At 39.3% G+C, this 22,105-nt stretch overlaps 3 long non-coding RNA genes across 3 annotated transcripts; 2 read left to right on the forward strand and 1 right to left on the reverse strand.

The window, feature by feature from the left end:
- The first annotated feature begins 7,023 nt into the window (after positions 1-7,023).
- LOC148728071 (uncharacterized) lies at positions 7,024-10,846 on the forward strand. Its single transcript, XR_016002445.1, has 2 exons — positions 7,024-9,343; positions 9,769-10,846. It is a non-coding gene; the product is annotated as an uncharacterized LOC148728071 (long non-coding RNA).
- LOC148728072 (uncharacterized) lies at positions 10,545-11,156 on the reverse strand. The gene is made up of 2 exons (XR_016002446.1): positions 10,999-11,156; positions 10,545-10,688 (listed from the first exon to the last, which is right to left on the reverse strand). It is a non-coding gene; the product is annotated as an uncharacterized LOC148728072 (long non-coding RNA).
- A 152-nt stretch (positions 11,157-11,308) lies between these two features.
- On the forward strand, positions 11,309-21,877 carry LOC148728073 (uncharacterized). The gene is made up of 4 exons (XR_016002444.1): positions 11,309-11,403; positions 15,253-15,360; positions 16,098-16,158; positions 20,798-21,877. It is a non-coding gene; the product is annotated as an uncharacterized LOC148728073 (long non-coding RNA).
- Positions 21,878-22,105: the final 228 nt, after the last annotated feature.

Raw genomic sequence — 22,105 nt, forward strand, 5'->3', positions numbered from 1 at the left:
AAATTAACCAAATACTAGACAGACATGACGTTTTTTAAAGCTTCAGTTAAGCTTTCAAACCGTGAATGTTTTGCTTTTTGCAAAAAGTAGACAATAATTGAACAATATATCACTGCTTGATCTTATCGGTAGGGATTCGGTATTTTACCTATTTAGTTAAGGTGCAGCTGAAAATCTGTCATTAATCGGGCCAATTTTAAGTTAGACTCGTGGTACCGTTTAGCCGGCATACAGATTGTTTTTTTTTCTGCCAGCCTGCCTTTTAGCAGGAAATCATTTGAACAGCCATGCTTCAAATTCACGAATTTTTTAGCACACTCTGTGTGATTGTGCTGTTAGTGATGATCTTGTTTTTCCTGATCAAAATGGAACGAAGTCAACTTTGTCCACAAGGAAACCGGCGGAGAAGAATGAACTTCGTGGATCTGTAAGGAGATGGGAGTTGAACAGAAACGGAGAGAGAATCAGGGCAGGAGAGAGTGAAAATCCCAGTATCCGACCACAAAGAAACTTTCCTACTGGACACGATGAACGGTAGGTTTGAGTAATGACTGCTGTTTTAGTTTTTCGTTCAGAGTCTCTCTCTGCGTAACATAGCTTTCCAAAATTCGAATGAGCTAAAGTTGTAAAATAAAAATTCTCTCACCGATTCTCTGTAGGAAAAATCTTCGTTAAACATGTCTTCTTTTTTCCTGCTCAAGTCTTGAAAAGAGGAAGAAATTGAGAGGCCGTTGTTAGTGGACATTTTGAAGCCGGAAATCTACGGCAACTGTGACTTTTCACTTGAACTTCTTTATCTCTTCTAATTGTTGTTTTATTTACCGTAGTTGTTACACGGTGCTATAGGATTAAAATTTTCAGTTAATTGATCGATAACTGGACAAACAGAAGAAACAGAGACAAGTCGGAAGCCAGGTTTTTCAATAATTTGAGTATATAATCATAATGATTGTAAATTCGCTTACATTTCTCTTAGATACATCGACGTTTATCACTGCGTGAAGCTTTCCTTTAGTTTTTTTAGAATGATACTGACCTACTGAGTTATAGCTGTTTAAGTTCACCGCGCTTTTGACTCATTGTATGGGTGTTTAAAGCAAAGTTAAAATATGTGATAAACTGAAGTTTACATAGACGATTATTGAACGATAACATTAATTGTGGTTCTTGGCCTTTGAGTATCACGAAGGTAATATAGAACTATGCACGTATTCCGAGTAAAATCTATAGAAAACCATGTATCTTATTCAAGAATTCTGCTGAGTGTCTTCTTTGTGTCACAGTACTCTTGGTGATACTTTATTTCCTAATCAAAATGGAAAGAGTTTTTCATACAATTAATTGTTTGGCTCAGCGTGAAGCGTGTTCCTCTTGCTAACGCACGTATTCCGAATAAAATCTATAGAAAACCATGCATCTTTTTCAAGAATTCTGAACGTTGGGAGCGATTAGTACGGAAAATGTGGAAGAATTTGTTGTAAAATTCCCATGAAGCTTGATAGTTTTTAGATCCAGCGTTGTTGCCATAATTTTTTTGCCTTACGAATGAACTTGTCTTTGATTGTTTGTCGCATTTGATAACATTGAGTGCTTTGCGGAGAGGATGGGCGAACAGCAATATTTCCAGATGTACTTGCATACTAATATGATTTTCATTTAGAATATTCTACAGAAAATTGTTGCATGTAGTCCAAGGATCCATGGACTTGGAGTTGATAAAGGTTTCTTTCAGTCAGTTATACAGACTGATTAGAAGTTGTCTTAAGTTCGAAGAGTTGTTAGTCTATTATGAGGTTTAAAAAGTCCTACTGTTTATATCTTTTATATTCAATAAATTCAACTGTAAACTTTTGGAACATAAAATTTACCCTCGACTCTGATGATGACTTCCGCACAGGTTGTCGAAACGTCAGTCACTACCACCGACAACAGTCCTTCTCAGGACTACACTCACCCGGACGATCAGACTACACCTTCACATGTTACCCCCGGGTTCAAGTCATTCATTGCATAAAATTTAACATACGCATTGACAATCGGTTGACTGAATGCACTTATTTAAATGCATTCAGATAATACACGCAGAAATTTGAGGATCGTATCGATGGCGCATTAGGGTGCGCTCGTAAGACAAAAATCAACACAAACTAAACCATTAAGTGACATACAATAAATATCTGTTTTACTAAAACATTGTCGTTTAAATACTTAAGCCTATAGCGGACATTAAAATCAAAAGTTTGGATTGTTTAGTGCTGCCGTCTGATTTTGTTGCTGCGGTTTTTGTTCTTATCCTTCGCCGGCGTAATATATTTGGCCTTTCTGTTGCTCTTATATGGCAAAATGGCTTTTTAGCGGAATACTATCAGATGATATTGCCCTTTCGTCTCGCCCAGTGGATTTTTAAATATTTTTAAATCGGTTTCGCTTCCTAAATAAACTTAGATTTCTCGGTCGAACTCATTCTTCACATCCTCATGCATTAGAAATGAAACAACAGGGCTAAGGAGCAAATACATGGGGATTGAGCAAGTACGCAAAGTTTTGAGCATCAAATGTCGCACAAAGGTTGAAATATTCACTTCCAGCATAAGCTTGGATCAAAACTATAAGGCAAACGAGAAAAACTTGTTAGGAATAGTCTGTTTTCAGTCTTGTCAAAACTGTCTATCCTCCTTTATTAATCAAAAAGAAAAAAGAGATAAGGAAAAATTTCATTCTGGTACATAAAATTTCCTCCGCACAAACTTCCTGTGAAGTACGAAGTACCTTACGAAGTACCTCATCCTTTTTTGATGAAAGTAGGAAAACCACAGATGATATGACAATAGGGATAACTTCCGAGTTGTTTAAAACAGAAAAAAAGCTTTGGTGGCGAATTGGTCACGATAGAAATCAAAGTCCCTTAAAGTGCGTGGGTGTTTGTAGCCCGTTTCGCTCTTCATGGCGAGTTCAAAAGTGCTTAGTGCTGGATAGTTACCTCAGATCAATAACCGCTATCAGCTGTATTAATAAAATTTTTTCAGGTGTTCAGCATCAAAGACATAAAAATTGAGACGCAGAAAAGAAAAGTCGTCACAGTCTGGAAAACAAAAAGTTTGCCAGCATTCTAGTTTAGATCAAAACCGTTAGTGTATGTAAGTATCGGTTTCCTCCTATGTGAATCATCTGATATGCCGGGGCAAAAACTTCATATGTGAGGCGTGAGTAGTCCAGTGGTCAGTGCGCTGGACTCTGGGTCAGACGGCCCAGGTTCAAGTCCTGGCCGGGGCTTGACGTTGTGTCCTTAAGCAAGACGCTTCACTCACATTGCTTCGTCTTCTCGGTTAGGACGTAAAGCCGGAGGTCCCGTCTCCTGCATCTACCAATTAGTTAATTTCGGCAGGGAACGTTGAAAAACCCACATCACGAGATTACTGCGATGTGGTCTGGCCTGGTTACTGGGACTGGGGGAGGGGGCATCTGTAAAATTTCTTCTTTATTGATTGTAAACTGCCGCCTAGCAGTCTGGAAAAGTCCCCCGCACAGTTTTGTAAAGGGCATTAGAGCATTCCACGGAAATGCGCTATAGAAATCGATATATATTATTATTATTATTATTATTATTATTATTATTATTATTATTATTATTATTATTATTATATATGGCAGTTTCTGGCCATACATCAGTGCACCAGTCCTGTTTCCTGAAGCAGTTTTGTTATTACTTTGAATCATTAAAAATCTAGTATTTCTAAGGATTGATCATATCTCTCCAGAAATATTCGTTTAAATAACAATTATCAGTGCAAAAATGGAATAAGTCAAATTTCAAGGACAACAATCAGGTACTGTTTACCGCCCTCGGCTACGATTAATGTTAAACACATTTTACTGTGGCACCATGTCAGACAAAATGCGAGTTCTTCTTCTTCTATTTTTCTGCACAGGAAACTGAAAACAATACCGAAAAAAGTCAAAAGTATGTCCAACACGACGAGAGAGACTGTTCGTGAGGGTCATGCAAAAATATTTTGATGACGGATAGAATGCTCAGTGGAAGAAAATGAAACAAAGTACTTGAATTTTCTCTTCTGCTCTGAACAAAAAAAACAACACTGTATCAGCCTTGGCGTTCATCATGTTCTGAAGCAAAGTTTTTCCTCAGTAAAAAAAAAGGCGCTTTTGGCGTTCTGCTCAACAAACAAAAGTTTAGCACTAGAGAAAAGTCTATAATAACCATTTAACTTTGGAAAAGCCACGCTTCAATGCATTAATCCGATTAGCCGACGCGCTCAGTAGTTTCATTATTGCGGATACGTTCGAATTAGATCAAAGCCTTATTCAACAACACGCAAATCTATGTACTTTGCAACATAAGCCCGAAAAATACGGTTCAGCTATTTTTTGCCAGCGCTCCGACTTTCAAGCGAAGCATCTGCGTTTGTAACTTCGACTTCAGGCCAAACTTCGCAAAGTTTGGCATGATGCATGAAAATGGTCTCCGAACTACGTGCATCGTGACAAGTTTTATCCTTCAGTTAAGTTATATACATCTATGTGACAAAGATAATAATGTTATCAAAAAAACCCTTGTGTGCTAAACGGAAATAGCTCTTTCTACCCTCACTTGAACATGGGATAATTCAGCTTCCGACGCTCATTTCGTAAAGCTAAAAACATTGAAAACGTTTCTTCTTACATGCTGATTCACCTTCTCGGTTTTATCCAGTTTCTGTCCAGTATAATACAATATGAAATAACGTTTACAGTTGAAAATTCAGACTAAAAAAAAAATGTACCGATGTTTCCCTGAGAGAAAGACAATCAAAATTTACCAAAACATTTCAGTACGGTTGTACTACGAAATGAACTATTTTGCCGTTTGAGTTAATTCCTCAGTCCTTGAAAAACCACACGGGAAGCACTTGCTCCACTGTGCACAACTCTGCAGGAAATTAAGATATAGCAGGGATTAACTAATCATCAGAAAACCTTAACTGCTTTCCTTCCGTAAAAGAAGGAGTCGAGTTACCTAGCTTTGGCGTTCATCGTGTTCTCTAGGGTATCTTCTATTAGTAACGACCTCAATATTTTGGTGATCTTCACTTCTTCTGTGATTTTGCCTCGTCCCTGGTAAAGTCTGTTGTCGATTCTTTCCTTGCTGCTCTTGAAGCTGAACAGCTCGGCCTAACAGTCTCATGTAATATAGGATACAGAGAAGAAACATAAAGCATGCTGCGCTGAACCACTCTTGAGAGAAAGGCATAGTATATCTGCAAGAATTCAAGGAACTTGCTCGAAATTGTCTTAACGGACCGTCTTGTGCCTCGAATTCCCACAATATGTATCACTTAGGATGTCTAGCCTTCACTTCAAGGGCAGTAAGATCAACAAAAAGATGCAACGAGGCGGAGTCAATGTTTCCAAATAAAGAATTATATTAGCCACCCCGGATGAATCGTGTTTTCCGGTTAGGTATTTCAGGTAATTAACTCTGGGTATTTAAAGCAAGTTAAATGACCTGTTCAGTAATTGCAATTGTTTTGCCATAAACATCTTTGTTTTGCCACGTTTTCTTTCTGCGTTAATGACACAGATCTCTTGCTGTGATCAGGTACGTAGGTGTCTTAACTCATGCTAATCAAACCCATTAAAAGCGTAGAATTAAAGCGTGTGAAGTAGCTTGTACAGAGTGTAGCTTCAGCTTGTACAGTGTGTAGCTTTATTAGCCCTCGGGCAGTCTTTGCGACTACTTTGGAGACAAAAAAAAACCCTCGGTATTCAACGCAAGAGGAAAGCGTGCTAAGTCATCAAAATGATCACATGTCTGAATGGTCAAAATTTTTTTCTACGAAGGTCTTAAAGCTAGTATTCAAGATGTCTGTGCATGAAGAGAAAGAAGTTTAATTTTGCTGACCTGTCTTTTAAAATTTGAGAATTTCCGTCTTTTTTTCTTTTTTCGAAAGATTTTGAACTCATCCGGACGTTTTAAATTGAAATATAAAGTGCTGGTATAACGCTTGATGATAAATAATTCTGGAAAAAAAGATATGATAAATGAACAGATTGCAACACAATTAAGCACCTGATTTAAAAATATTTTAACGATATAACACTGCTTTTATAGTGTCGTATAATTTAATCAACGAGAAATGAGTGTGTCTTGTAACTACCTATTTAAGAAAGCCTTACCGTGCTGGAGGTGGCACATCGACAGTAAATTGGCTATCCTCATTTTTCAGTCAGTAAGTGATCTTAGAAACGTGGTGAGATTTTTTTCCCAGACTTGCTTCCTTATTCTAGAAAAACACAAAAAACTGAAACGGGCGGCGGTAGCCGGAAAACGGCGGAAATCAATTTCCCCAGTAGAGGCAAATGAACTTTACTCGTGAAAAGCACAAAAGAAAGCAAGCTTGTATCAATTTAATAACTTTGTAAAGGAGGGTTTCAGGTATGATTTATTTAATTCTACAAAAGGAACATTTCACTTGATTTTGAATTTAATTAAAACCTCCATGCAAACATCTTCTGAAATTTAAATTTTACTAGGTACCTTCTACTTTTTATAGGAACAGGAAAACCACCGATGGTAAGACAATAGAGGCAGTTCCGAGTTGTTAAACAAAAAAAAAATAACTTTGGTGGCGAACTAGTCACGATCGAAGTCAGTACCTCTTAAAATGCGTGGGTGTTTGTTGACACTTCGCTCTTCAAAGCGAGTGCAAAAGCGGCTGGTGCTGGATATCTGTCTCACCGCTGACGTACACTGATAACCACCTTTAGGCCTCAGGGAAAATTAGTTCGTTTTTTTGTTAAAACATTCTCCTTCTCTAGTTGTCTAGATGTGATCCTTCGTGAAAAAGCACACCGAAAGCAGTCAAAGAGTCAAAAATCATGGGATTTCTCGAAAAACTTCTCCTTTAAACTGACACCAGGTCTCAAATTCATTGTAGAATGAAACTATCAAATAAAAGGATTGCGGAGGAAATAAAAATTTAAATCCAGTTGCTAAATGTGCTCTGTTATTTTTATGCATTTTTTTTTATTTCAGAGTAAAATACAGTAAAACGCTCTCTCCTCAAAAAGATTTCCTCTGAGTTTCACGATACGCCGATCAAACCTATTAAGATATTCTGCCAGGAAAACGTTTGTTTTAAACAGCGCGCAATCCTATCATTTCTCCGCACCCTCTTGGCCTATATTGAGTAAGCCTTCGGGAAGTATTTTGATTAATAAAAAAGGTCGGACCACCTTGATTGTTCTACATTCCTTTGCCGTTAATGTACCATCAACCTTCTAGAAGAGTAGAATAAAGCCCAAATTACTTCACGCACGCTTGACTTTGTTTGTTGTTGACAATTTAACGACACCCAAGAAGTTGTCTAAAGTTCCAGCTGGTCTACAAAACTGACTTCGCTCAGTTCTCTGTTTCTCGCCCTCACATGTTTTCTAAATAAGGACAAGTGTCTTTCACTCAAAATTTAGTCTCATTCAAGAAAAAAAAAAACGGAAGATGAAAAAAAAAAAAAACAAGCAAACAAACACACAAAAATGCACCAGCGTTTTATGAGGTTACGCGCAGTATGAAACCGTTATTACAACAACTCTGGTCACTCCTGAATGTCTTATGTAAACGAGTGGAAGAAATTGGGAAATCCATCGAGCTTATCCAACGCTACAGCTATCAGTACAACGTTAAGATCGTCGGTCTCCCTGAAATAAAAGCGAGTGAGTCAGCCTCCGACACAACTACATTATGTCTTAGCCTCTTTCAAGCAGCAGGAGTTGAGATTTTGATTCAGGATATCGATATCGCTCATCGTATTCCCACCAGAAACGCCACTCCTGGACCGAGTCCAGTCGTTTGCAAGTTCACAAGAAGGATTGCTAAGGAGAAGGTCCTGAATGTACGGAAAGATGCATGCAAGGTTACAGCTTCTTCGATTGGCTTACCTGCCGATTGCGCACTGGAGAAGGTAAAGCATTTTGATCATCTAACTCCGCGAGTACAACAGCCCCTCGCCGATACGAAAAAATTTCAAACTCGTGATGGCTTCAGGTTTTGTTGTTGCAAGAACTTCACCATCTATTTACGGCAAACCGAAGACTCTCGCTCAATCAAGCTCAAAACCCTTGACGACCTTGAAAGATTTGCTCGGCAAGAGAACCTACCTTTAAGCTAAGTAATCTGAATTCTGAACCTTGAGTAACCTCATTTGTAATTTAATTTGCTACTTCTATGATGGCTGACGAGACATCCCTTCAATCTCTCCTCCCTTTTAATCGCTTGGATGATAGTTCCTTTAATTTAGCGATCTATGAATTTTCTCATGGTCCCTTGAGTTACAATGCCGACCGTTTTGAAACGTTATTATTTAATCCTGTCGAAAGGCCCGAATTATTTCATCCGCTTTCTAGTCATCTGAATCCCGACTCTAACTTTATCACTCGCCTGCCCAAAAGTGGCTACATGGTTGAGGAAGATCTGAACAATCGAGTAGCTTCTTTTGGCGACAAAACAAACTTTTCAATTTTACATTTAAACACTCGAAGCTTAATGAGAAATTTCGATCAACTTAATTTATTGCTGAGAAACCTTGATACGCCGTTCTCTGTGATTGGTGTGTCAGAAACTTGGCTAACTGATTGCACTGTAGAGCTTGTAGACATCACAGGATACAATTTTGTCTCCAACCATCGTAAATCGAAAACAGGCAGTGGCGTTGGAATTTATTTACAAAACGGCCTTGAATTCAAACTTCTCGAAGAATGCAAATTTTCAGATCCAGATGTAATTGAATCATTGTTCTTAGAAATTATCGTTCCCCACGGTAAAAACATTATTGTCGGTTGCGTGTACAGAGCACCAAATCAAAACACTGCTATGTTTATCGACAAATTCAGCAATATTGTCTCACTAATTTCTAAAGACAATAAACATTGTTAGTGATGGGAGATTTTAACGTGGACCTTCTTCAAAAGAGCGTCTGCACATGACGTCATAAATTTCGCGGGAAAGTTGAGTCGCCATGTTGGTGCTCCACATTTTTTAACTTGGCGGGATATCCTCTCTCTCAGATTATGCGAACACACTCGATCCCCACGTGAGAAAACGTTATTTAGAGAAGATTTCTTGTGTTGAAATCGATCCTCTCTTGTTATCAGACAAAACATACGATCCAGAGTGCTTGCCTCTGGTTGAATCGATGGATTTATTGTTGTTTTTGGTGCTTGACACAAGTTATTACAGTAAGGACTATTTTAAGGCGTATAGAAGTCTACAGAACATGGTTGTAAACATGAAAGTGTTGCTATTGAAACTTATGAAAAGATCATGAAGGAAAAGCACATCAACTTTCAGGTAACGAAATGTGGCACGTTTACCAATAAACAATATCCATGGTTACATGCCACACCGACGTTTTGTGTAGGTGTGATTGCTGTGGGAATGGATGTGGGGAGGTCAAATGCCCCTATTGTTTAAAGGATACAGACTTGGAGCAGTATATTAACAAATACAACTCATGCCTACTTCTACCAAATCCAACAGTAAATATTCACTGCTGAAAAGCTTTATTGTGACTTTGTTGTTTGTGGTTTTCGTGAGGAAATTGATCTCTTCTGTGAAAGAATTTTGTCTGATGTCAGCCACTGGCACTCTGTTGTTTCCAAACTTAATCACTTCTGGAGATACTGTGTGCTACCAGAAATTTTGGGAAGGTGGTATACTCAAAAGTGAAGTTTGTCTCATTCATCCCCTTATCCCAATTCTGCTTCTTTTTGCAGACTAGCAGCTACAGGGCCAGTGGTAACATAAACAGACCAAGCATGTCCCATCTCTACTTTTCATTTATCTTGTTTGAAAATTACAAAAGTACCTAACAAGTGGTTTTGTCCCCTGTGTCTAAAAACATCAGCAGCCAAAAGTGAAAAATCAAAATGCAAACAGATGAGAGATATTTTGGATGAAGCTCTCAAATTAGATTTTATCTGCACATGCAAACAGAAGCCACTGTTCAGATAAACTGCTGAAATGCCACAACCCATTTTGTCAAGGTAGAAAGTTTTTTTATCTGCCCTGCTTTTACTTCAAGTAGGTGCTGAACAATGCAATGACAACTTGGGAATGTATGGTGTGTAAATCAGGAGGAAAAACTGAACAAAGGTTGTTAATGACACTTTCAATACATCTGATGATAGTGTTGTGATAACTGGTGTTTCAAAATGCTCTTCAGAAAAGACAGCATCACTTGCAAAGCTGAATGATGGGCATTACCAATTGATTTCATCACCCAATGGCTGGCTTGACTGTGAAATTATCCACGAAGTACATGTTTGTCTAAGAAACATTAATCCAGATGTGGAGGGCTTTCAGAGACCAACTTTGGACCCTGTTAGAAACTTCAATCAGGTTATTGGGGAATTTATTTAGATTATGCATACTGGTAATGCCCACTGGGTATGTGTAAGCTCAGTAGGGCGTGAAGATGGCACTGTCAACTTGTATGACAGTTTGTATCATAACATTATTCTAAATGAAGTACATGAGCAGGTACTCAATCTTGTTGGACGTTCAAATTTTACTAGCATTCAAGTTGTCCCTGTGCAGCAACAGACAAATAGCAGTGACTGTGGAGTATTTGCTGCCAGCTTTGCTACATGCCTTGTTTATTGTATACACCTTGAAACAATGCAATTTGATGTCCCTAAAATGAGAAACCATTTATATCAGTCTTTAAAATCTGGTGTATTGAAAATGTTTCCTAAATTTTAGACTGCCTAAGGTACATCTACAGTTAAAATATTTTTGGTGAGAAAGAATACCCACTTTATTATAGTGAAATAAAATAGTTGCCCGATGCAATGGACCTGCATATTTAAATGCTCAAGATGGAGGGTAGGGACCCAGTCTACGTTGAATCGATCCCAATCTTTCGCAGCTTCTTCTGAAACGAAGTGCCGGCTGCAGACCCTATCGCGTTCTTAAATATCATCAGTTAAGTCGTCTCTACTTACCGCACAGATCCACATTCTTCTTCGCTCAGAAGTAAGTTCTTTGGTGTACTCTCCTTGGCTATTAGTTATTATTACTGAACACGTGGGACACGAAAAACATTACTTTTTCGACGTTAGACCACTTCTTTCCTGTTTTGTTCCCACAGCTAATGACAAGGCAAAGGACCGTGATAACGAAAATATAAATATTACACTATCGTCTTCTCAAAACCGTAAAATGTGCTCCAAATGTTTCCTGTCACAATTCTTTGTTTTCAACCACGTGACAAAAATTTGCTACGTCATACGCGGCCGCCATGTTGGGGGTAACTAAGCTTTCAAAATGGCTTCTTCCGAAGGCGTGCCTGATGTGAACCTTCACTATTCGGATTACTTTGCGGGTGTAGAGGGTCCTACGAAGTCAAGGTACCACGAAAAAATAACTGTTTAAGGCTTCGACCGATATGCGTTGAGAAAAAGTGATGTCTCCGAAAACATTGAGCTCCTTCTGGACGTTCAATATCCAGATATTGTGAACCACTTACAAAGACCCAAATGAAGTTGTTGTGTTCCCCAGAGTTAGTCATGGTAGTGTATTTTTTTTTTCTGATGATCTCGGAGAGAAGCAAACAGAGCAAAATAAAGGACTAATTTTTTATCGACCTCGGCTAACAACTCTTGTTTTACTAGGTAATTTGCTTACTTCAACTAAGTTGAAATTGTAAATTGGTCATCGTTAAGTGTTAAAAAGCTGACGTTTCGAGCGTTAGCCCTTTTTCAGAGCGATCTAGTCGATCTTGACACGACCGCTGCAAATTCAGAAGACATATCACTCATAGTACTCACATTAGCGAGTGATATGGCATATTTCAAGGATCTAAATTTTGGATTTAGAATTAAGACGTTTTGTGTACTCTCACGTGGTGAATGGCTCACAGAGAGCCCGGGACATCCCACTTTGAACATGGTTTCTGGCATAAAAATTTGGAACTGTAATTGCTTCCTATTGCTATTGCATAGCAGGGTTCTGTGAAGGGTGGTCTCATGTTGGGGCAGAGCTTTTTGCTGTGGAGGCTGGTGTTAGAATTAGAGATTCTACCACATGCACACAGGAAAAGAACAAATGGCTTCTCTCTAGTCTTATGAAAGAAATCCCCATTACCTATAAGTGAGATGGATTTTACCTCTGCCTGAAGGAAGCATGAATTGATGGTGGAGAAACACTGGTTAGTCCTATGGCTACTAGATCTAACCCTGGGATCTGAACAACCAGGACACCTGCCCCAACCCCAGAAGAGCAGAAAACTATTTTAGAAGTATTTCTGGCTGTACAGTAAATCCAGCAGTCTTGTCCCTTGTCGCACCTTTAAATGAGCAGTATACTTATAAAGAAATTGGTAATGTACCCAAGCCCTCGCCCAATAGCTTTTTTTTTTAGAGAAGAGTGTTTGCAGTTAGATTACCGGTACATAGAGTTGTTACAGCAGTGTCAACAAATATTGCTTGGGATTACACCTGATGAGTGTGGAGCAATAGAAGCTTCAACTAGAGAGCAGTCACAATATAAAGTTTGGTACCAAATGGCAGGCAGGCAGGTCGTATTACTGCTTCCAATCTAAAAACTGCTTGCAAAACAAATACAGCTAAACCTGCTAAGAGTCTTGTTTAAGTCCATATCCTACCCTGAAGCCCACAAGTTTTTAACTGCGGCCACGAGGTAGGGTTGTGAAAACGAGGGTAGGGCTCACAAAGCTTACCAGTCTGACAATTTCTGACCATGAGTCTTTGACAATTTCTGACAGTGGTCTCAATATTGATCCAAGGTGACCATACTTCATAGCTTCACCTTATGGGATTATTAACTGCAAATGCTGTGGGATGGGTGTGTGTGAATAAAATGTCCATATGCACATAAGGATTCCACAATCGCTGAGGCTGCTGGCCAAACCAACTTTTGTTTAAAGAAAGATGAGTTGGTAAAGTTCATCTTGACAAAAGTCATGCCTACTACCAAGTTCAGGCCCAGATCTTTATCTGTGAGGTTGAATATTGTGATTTTGTGGTGTGAACAACAATACATCGCTTTGTGCAGAAATTCTTCCTGACAGAGTTTTGGGAAAATGCATGCTCTGTTTCCTCTGATTTCTTAAGCAAGTGCATTTTGCCTGAAATTGTAGGGAAGTAATATACATGCCCAGGGTGTGAAGCTGTAGCCATTGCATCTTCTTCAACATCATCTAGTGATGAAGAAGAGGAAAGGCTGTGGTGCTATTGTCAACAAGATTTGGAGGGCAGCACATTAATTGGCTGTGACAATGATTTGTGCAAGATAAAATGGTATCATATGTCATGTTTGAAGTTGAAAGAAGAGCCTTTAGGAAACTTGATCTGTGCAACTTTTTATAGAAAAATTAACTGAACAATCATGATTGAAATGTCAAGGTTATTCAATTGTACCACAACCACCAAAATATTACTTTGAGGGTGCTCCTTTCTTTGTCAAAATGCTAACTGAACGTTATGGTTGTTTGTCATATAGGTATCTATTAACGACTAGCATCTGTGACACAAACTAAACAAATGTTGCTTGTCAATGGTGTACCTTAAAGCTGTGTTTTTGTCAACTTGAGAATTACTGAAGTTCTTTAATGACAGATTGTGGCTAGCCTTAACTACAGCCTTTATATGAAAAATTGTACATGAAGTACCTGGAATGAAACAGGTTGTAAGTTCACCTCGATCAAATGGTAGAATACATGGACTCTGATAAATTGGTGAGTGCATAGCACACTATGGCAGCTTTGTGGATCAATAGGAGCCAGAGACTCACCTGGTTTTGTCTTTACAACGAAACAATACCGGCTTTCGCAGAGTGGGTGGATGGTTATCCCCCAGTTTGTGGTTTGTGTTGTCATTATCACTATTTAGAAAACACAGCATCAACCCCACAAGTATCAGTAATTATCTGAATCTCAAACTAAACTATATACGTATGCGCCAAGTTTGGAAAATTTTTATTACAAAAGAAACATAAAGCCTTGAAAGCTTAAACAATAACCACTTTTCAATTGCTTGCTTGTTCATACCTGTAACACAACCAAATTCAAAACAACCAAAGACAACACAGAGTCGTGGCATGATAAGAGGGGAAACTAAAACTGTAAAACGATCATACCGGCTTCCGCAAAGCACGTGGGCGGTGTAGTATCCAACAAAAAAAATTTACCGTTCACACAAAATAAAGGTATTGCAATCCAAACTACAGCACAAGTCTTAAAATAGTCTACATTGGCATGCCTAATTACAAGTATTGACAGCTGTTTAGAATGCATGACATTGACAAGTATATGCGTAACACCTGCAACTTACGCTTCAGACAGCTATGTTACAGGGATTGTAACGCGTGGTTATCCCCCAACATGGCTGACCCCGTTTTTTTAATTTATGCCGACGTCACGTGCAAACAAAGAATACTCACAGCTGATTATCATAGAACACCAACATGGCGGATGAAGTCGGTTACCATGACGATAAAGAAATTGTCACGTGAGTGAAAACACTCTATACAATCATCAAGCTTCAACACAGGAATTCATTGACACTCAGCTTATTTTCACATGCCTTTCTTCCTCTCATCTCCAATCCATTTTACGCGCCTCACCTCATACTCTGCGACACTAATTGACAACATATTCACCAACAACCTTACACATAATGTTTTTAGTGGCATTATACTAAATGATTTATCTGACCACTTACCTGTTTTTGCATATATCAATGATGCAATCCTAACGCGCAGCACAGAAAGGAAAATTATGATGCGCACATTCAATAACGATAATTTGCAAAAATTCAACGAGAACCTTTCAAACGTAAAATGGTCCTCATTTCGCAACATGGAAGATCCCAATGAGGCCAGATAAATTAGTATCGACCAACTTTCAAGGAAACACAACAACTTTTTCGGTTGGGGTGGTCTGGTTCTCTTTGGCGTTGCTATTTTATGGGGATCGGAGGTAATTCAATCAAGATGAGCATCATTATAAGCAACTTTCCCCTAGTCCCCCTCCACCTCCTGGGTAGAGAAAGACTGAGAGTGTCAAACATTTTGCCAAACCCATCAATCTTGCCCTTACTCAGATCCAAACCTTCCATTTGGAAGTTCAGGAGTACCCAGATCACTAAGAAAGAGTTGACTTAGTGGCAACGAGTCAGCCCTTCGTTAAATGCATGAACTGAATTTCTTTACTAATATACTACTGTTAACACCAACAGGCTGGTGAAATGCAGACAGAGAAAGAGCAATTTGAAGCAACAGTTGGGGCAATGTCAAAGCAGTTAATGGACTTCGTTGAAAAAATGAACAAACTGGAGGTGGAATCTGTAAGTTCACATTTCAGCTTGATCAATTCCTGTTCACTAGAGACTGAATTTGGAACAACCATAATTTTAAGCTGAAACCTGAGTGTTTAATTTTTTCACAAATGAAGAACAAAAGGGATTGTGCATTAGTAGTACAGCTTTTGAAGTGTAACCAGTCCTTAGACAGAAAGTTTGTTTCTCAAAAAATAGATACGGTGAACGAAACATCATGGTGATCATTTCTCAGATTTATAACCATGATCTCTGTTAAAATTATAATAAATTGTGAATAATTTACCATTGTTTCATCTTCAAAGTACTCTAATTATAATCACTTCAGTATCATTATACCTATCATTATCATAATAATAATTTTTTAGGTTTTTTTTTTCAGGGTTACAAAATGATTTTGAGCAACAGGACTGACTGATACAAACTGGGTGGCACGAAACCATGTTGTTCCCATCAATGTTGTGCTTCTATTCTGAAAATTGAGCCACACACATTCAGAATAGCCAGTACAAATTCAGAGTAGAATGATGGTGAAATGCACTTGTAACTCAATATTAGTATATGTTCCATTTACTGGGCTTATAAACATTTTAACAAAAATCACGTCAAACTTATAACAAACATGATACTGAAGGAGTTCAATCAGACCTTGAGATTTAAGGGTTTTAAATGAATGTTTTTCTTATTAATCTCCTTTTTCTTTCTTTTTCGATATTTTACTTCTTGTGATTTTTTTAAACTCGCAGTTGCCATCAGAACTTAAAGACAAGCTGACAACAGAGCTTGACCTTAAAAATGAACGACAACCTCTGTGGTGTTCGGATGGCACGAGAAACGGAGATATATTCTTGGATTCCAACACAGAACTTTTAATATTTTCTAACATGTGTCGTCGCCATTACCGGAAGTGATTATACATCGAATCATGAACGGAAGCGAGGCTGAATTAATGTAAACGTAAATCGAATACAGCACATCTCCCCCTTTAAGAAAATGAAAGAGAAACTTACTTAGACATACTTGTTTCTTATCTAGCGTGAAATTCAAAATTAAAACAACGTCAATCAAATGTCCTCAAGTAATCGTCATTTTGTTAAGAAACACATCCTGGGTAGCTATTGTCATTTGTCTCTGCACTAAGTCTCACACACACTAGAATACGCGTTCATAGTTATGACTTTCTGTCTGAGAAACCAGAGAAAATCTGGCCAGAAAGTATAACTTCACTTATGGCACATAATCCTTCAATCTAGATGAGGGCTTAGATTGACGGCCAGATCTGGTGTACACTTTTGATGTGCCAGTTCCTTCTGCAGTGTTAGCTGTTTGGGGTGAAGGAAGTTTAGGTGATGGAGGTACTGGCACCGGTGTGGGTTTGGCTGGAGATGTAGCTGCAGCTGGGGGTGGGGGTGGTATCTTGTTGATCTGTACTCTATTCCTTCTATATGACCCAGTGTCCGTATGGATCACATAAGAACGAGGTGTGCACTTCTCCACTACTATTCCAGACTGTCCTCTGTCTTGTACCATCACTTCATCTCCCTTCTCTAAGGGAACAAGAGGCCTCGCTGAATGCCTTCTGTCGAAGTGCAGCTTCTGTTTGGTTTTGTGATTGTCTTCAAACTGACGTAGGGCATGATTCTGCACAAGGTTTGGGGACAGCTGAGACGGGGCCACCGGCACTTTGGTTTTGAGCCTCCTTGACATCATTAGCTCAGCTGGAGAATAACCATTAGCCAATGGTGTCGCTCTATACTGTAGCAAAGCAAGATAAGGATCTCGAGAGCCAGCTAGGAGACGTTTAGCTGTTTGCACTGCTCTCTCTGCTTCACCGTTGCCTGAAGCATGACCTGGGCTGCTAGTGACATGTCGAAACCCGTAATCTAAAGTGAACATCTTAGATTCCCTTGATGTATAGTAGCTGGCATTGTCAGATTTTACTTGATCTGGAATTCCGAATCTGGAAAATGCACGTTTCATCCTGTCTATGACCTCTGCTGAGGCAGTTGAACTCAGACTAGCTACCTCTATCCATCTGGAGTAGTAATCAATCATTACTAAATACAGTCTTTTATTGAGTTCATAGACATCAGTGGCTATGTATTGCCATGGTCGTTGTGGGAGCATGGTAGGAATTAGAGGTTCTGGAGGATTTTTCCTGTTAGACTGACACTTGCGACAGTTTTCAATTAACTCCTCTATATTCTTCATCATGCTTGGCCACCACACTGTGTTTCTGGCCAATGCCTTGCACTTGACAATCCCTTGGTGACCGTCGTGGATCTTATCCAGGACTTCCAATTTCATAGACGATGGTATAACGACTCGAGGTCCCATCATCAACAGCCCTTTAACCACTGTCAGCTCTGCTCTATGAGCAAAATAAGGGCTGACTAAACCCTTGACATTATGTTTTTCAGGCCAACCTTCAGTTACATAGTTCATAATTTGCCTGCATGCTTCATCCTCCTGTTGATGGATCATAATATCATCTAATTTGCTATCACTGATAGGCATTCCAGCTATGACTTGATGAGCATATAAGTTCACTTCCTCATGAAATGAATCACCTGATTTGGCTGGTGTTGGAGAACGAGATAGCGTGTCGGCAGTGTACAACAGTTTTCCTGGCACATGAACAGGTGTGAACGAGTATCTCATGAGCCTCATTCTCATTCGTTGAATACGTACGGGTAGTTGATCCAACTCCTTCGTGGATAGCAGTGGTACAAGAGGCTTATGATCAGTCTCAAGTATAATATCCTTTCCCAGAATGTAATCTGTGAATCGTTCACATGCGAAGGTACTAGCTAAGGCCTCCTTCTCAATCTGGGCGTACCTTTTCTCTACATCCAGAAGGCTTTTGGACGCATACGCCACTGGTGCCCACCTGTCACCGTGCTTTTGCAAAAGCACTCCGCCAAGTCCGTATGAAGACGCATCTGCTGACACCTTGGTCTCCAGTGAAGGATCATATATTTGCAACACTGGGCTGCTCGTCAAGCATTGTTTAATCTCTTTAAAAGCCTGTTCCTGTGCTGGACCCCAGCACCATGCACTGTGAGAGCTCAAGAGTTCACGTAGAGGTTGTGTCATAGTAGCAAGGTTGGGTACAAACTTCATGAGCTGGTTCACTGTACCCATCAGACCTCTTACCTCACTCACATTCTCTGGAGCACGCATTTTCAATATAGCCTCAACCTTCTCTGGAGAGCTTTCCACACCATTAACTCCGATCCGATGACCTAGAAAGTCAATCTGGCTTTTGCTGAATTGGCACTTATCCTTATTCAAGGTGACACCTGCTGCTTTCAGCCGTGTTAATGTCTGTGCGAGTCTCCCGTCATGTTCCTCTTGGTTCTTTCCGAACACGACAATGTCATCCATGAGACATACCACACCTTGTTGACCACCTAGTATTCGGTAGATCTCACTCTGAAACTTCTCAGGGCCAGATTTGATACCGAAGGGAATTCGCTTGTATCGAAATCGACCAAATGGTGAGATGAACGTGGTCAGTTTCCTTGAATCTTCATCCAAGCAGATTTGGTGGAAGCCCGCATTGGCATCCAGTTTAGAGAAAACCTTAGCACCTCCCATCAGAGCAATTGTATAATCCACTGTGGGGAGCATGATTCTTTCTCTCTTCACTACTTCGTTAAGCTTCGTGAGATCCACACAGATCCTCACTTTGCCATTTCCTTTAGGCACCACGACCATAGGAGAACACCATTCCGATGGTTCTGTGCACCGTTCTATAACATCTAGCTCGATAAGCTTGTCAAGTTCAGCTTTGGCTAGAGGACGTAGTGGAATAGATATCCTCCTGGGAGTCATCACACTGTATGGCTCTGCGTTTTGCTCGATCTTAATCTTATATTCTCCTTCTAGCTTTCCTAAGCCTTTGAACATTGATCCGAACTCCGCTGACTGGATAGGATCTGACGTAACTTTTCCAATGAACTTAACGACACCTAGATCTGCACAAGCGTCTCTACCTAGCAATAGAGAGCCTTTGGGGAACACATATATATCCTCTGTGATTGTCTGATCACCTTTCTTTAGTTCTGCAGTAAAGAATCCAAGAGTTGAAAGGTTGCTTTGATCTGGGCCACTAAGAGGCCTGTCAGGCTTCTGCAAAATGAAGTGTGAAAACTGTGTATCATACACAGCTTTGGGAATGACTGTCACATCTGCTCCAGTATCAACAGCAAATTTCAGGCTCTGACCTGACACCTGGACTTCCGTAAACCATGCACTCCTGCGTTTCCTGTTGTTGATACTCTCAATAGGGTAACTTTCATCACTGATGCTTCCTAAGAAGTAGTACTCATCTGAGTCAGACTGCACTTCTGCTACCTCTTGTACAGACCCTTTTCCTTTGCTACTCCTGCAGACCTTGCCCCAATGTCCTGGGCGTTTGCACTTGTTACATTTACTGTCTTCTGCCGGGCATCTTTCTCTGGGGTGCACCTCCTTTCCACACCACCGGCATGACCGGCTATTCGATGCCTGGGAGCAATTTGATGCACTTCTTTGCTGCCCGTTACTACGTGGTCCCTTGTCACGAGGGCCTCCTTTCCGCCTATGTTGAACAGCCTGCACTTTAGAAGGCTCTCCTTTTATATCCTGAGCCCACCTTCCAGAACATTCTTCTGCTCTACACTCATTTATCGCTTTTTCTAAAGTCAGTTCACCATCTCTCAACAGCCGTGCTCTGACCTTATCACTATTTATACCCAATACGATCTTATCTCTGACAAAATCGTCCTTTAGTTCACCGTAGGCACACGTAGACACGAGAGTGTTAATTTGTGATAAGAAATTATCGAAACTCTCACCTTCTGATTGCGTATACCTGTGAAACTTGTAACGTTCATAAGTAACGTTTGTTTTCGGCGTGCAGAACCTCTGGAATTTCTCCAGAATTAATTCCGGATCCAGTTTGTCCTCTGCTGGTACATGTTCCTCCCCTTCGGGGTCACCTACAGCTGGAGCCCATGTGAAGCCATTGTAGATTTTCAGCGCCTCCTCACCTGCGAGATTTAGCAGTATAGCACTTCTCCTTTCCTTACTGGCATTAGATAATCCAATGGCGTTCACATATAATTCGTACTGCTGCTTGAACAACTTGAAATTCTCACTTGCATTTCCCGATAGACAAAGAGCTTTCGGTGGTGGAAGATTCGTAGCCATATTTCCGCGTAATTCCTGATCACTGATCGCTAAATATCCGTTCTGGACACAGTTTATATCTTCTTGTTCACTCCTGACACCATGTGGTGTTCGGATGGCACGAGAAACGGAGATATATTCTTGGATTCCAACACAGAACTTTTAATATTTTCTAACATGTGTCGTCGCCATTACCGGAAGTGATTATACATCGAATCATGAACGGAAGCGAGGCTGAATTAATGTAAACGTAAATCGAATACAGCACAACCTCTCAGCCATCCTGACTGGAGCAAAAAACTCTGGAGAACAAAGAGCGTAGGAACCACAAATGCAGCAAAAACAGAGCCACAGTCAAAGACTATACGCACACCCAAGTTCAGTGAATGAGGGATATCAACAGAAACACTTTTAGCATACTTTACTAAGTGTATTAGATTTGAGTCATCCTGATTGTTGTAGTGAGCACTTAATTCATGACACAATTAAGAATGTCCACCTGGGTTTGTCAATTGAAAACTAATTGGATAGTTAAAGTTTCATAATTGTCATGACAGTTTTATAAGAATTATATTGCCTGGATAAAATTTAGTAACCAACTGATCTGGACAATAAATTGTATTATTACTTTTTTTAAGAATGTAGTGATGAGGCAAAACCAGTTACCTCACACTGTTTGTAAGTGTCCTGAATTTCAAAAATATGTCCCCCAGCCATCCACTTAATAACTCCAGAGAGTTTACCATGCAGTTTACTGTGGGTACTAAATTTTGGCAGAGAAAAGTTTAAAATTAGGATGTTATAGGTAGTAGTTCTGTACTTATTTCTTCCTGCAATTTCCAACCTGGAGGAAGATGGTTTTAAAAAATAGTTTCATTGTATTTTTTTTTTGGTGAAAACAGAGGATACTTCTTAAAGAAAAACTATTTTAAAAATCAAATTTTATAGTTGAATTAAAGATTGATCAGTATTTTATGTGCAACTGCTGTTGTTTTATATCAAGGAAGATGGTTTTAAAAAATAATTTCATTGTATTTTTTTTTTTTTGGTGAAAACAGAGGATACTTCTTAAAGAAAAACTATTTTAAAAATCAAATTTTATAGTTGAATTAAAGATTGATCAGTATTTTATGTGCAACTGCTGTTGTTTTATATCAAGGAAGATGGTTTTAAAAAATAATTTCATTGTATTTTTTTTTTTTGGTGAAAACAGAGGATACTTCTTAAAGAAAAACTATTTTAAAAATCAAATTTTATAATTGAATTAAAGATTGATCAGTATTTTATGTGCAACTGCTGTTGTTTTATATCAAGGAGATAAAACTTGAATAAATATCAGACTATATCACTATATTGATTTCATGACTACACTTAATTGTTGTTAATTGAGAGGTGTTATATACCTGTTACTTGTCTTGCAATGAGGGTTAGACTCAGAAAATTGAATTGTGTGCATCTCTACTGTGGGTGAAAATTGATCAAAGCCAATAAGAGCACAGTTACTTACATGTATCTCAAGGCACCAAGGTTTACTAGGCCCTTTCACTTCCAAGATCTCATTACAAATTCTCCCAACTGT

The sequence above is a fragment of the Stylophora pistillata genome, chromosome 6 (genome assembly GCF_964205215.1).
Source record: "Stylophora pistillata chromosome 6, jaStyPist1.2, whole genome shotgun sequence".
Classification (NCBI taxonomy): Eukaryota; Metazoa; Cnidaria; class Anthozoa; order Scleractinia; family Pocilloporidae; genus Stylophora; species Stylophora pistillata.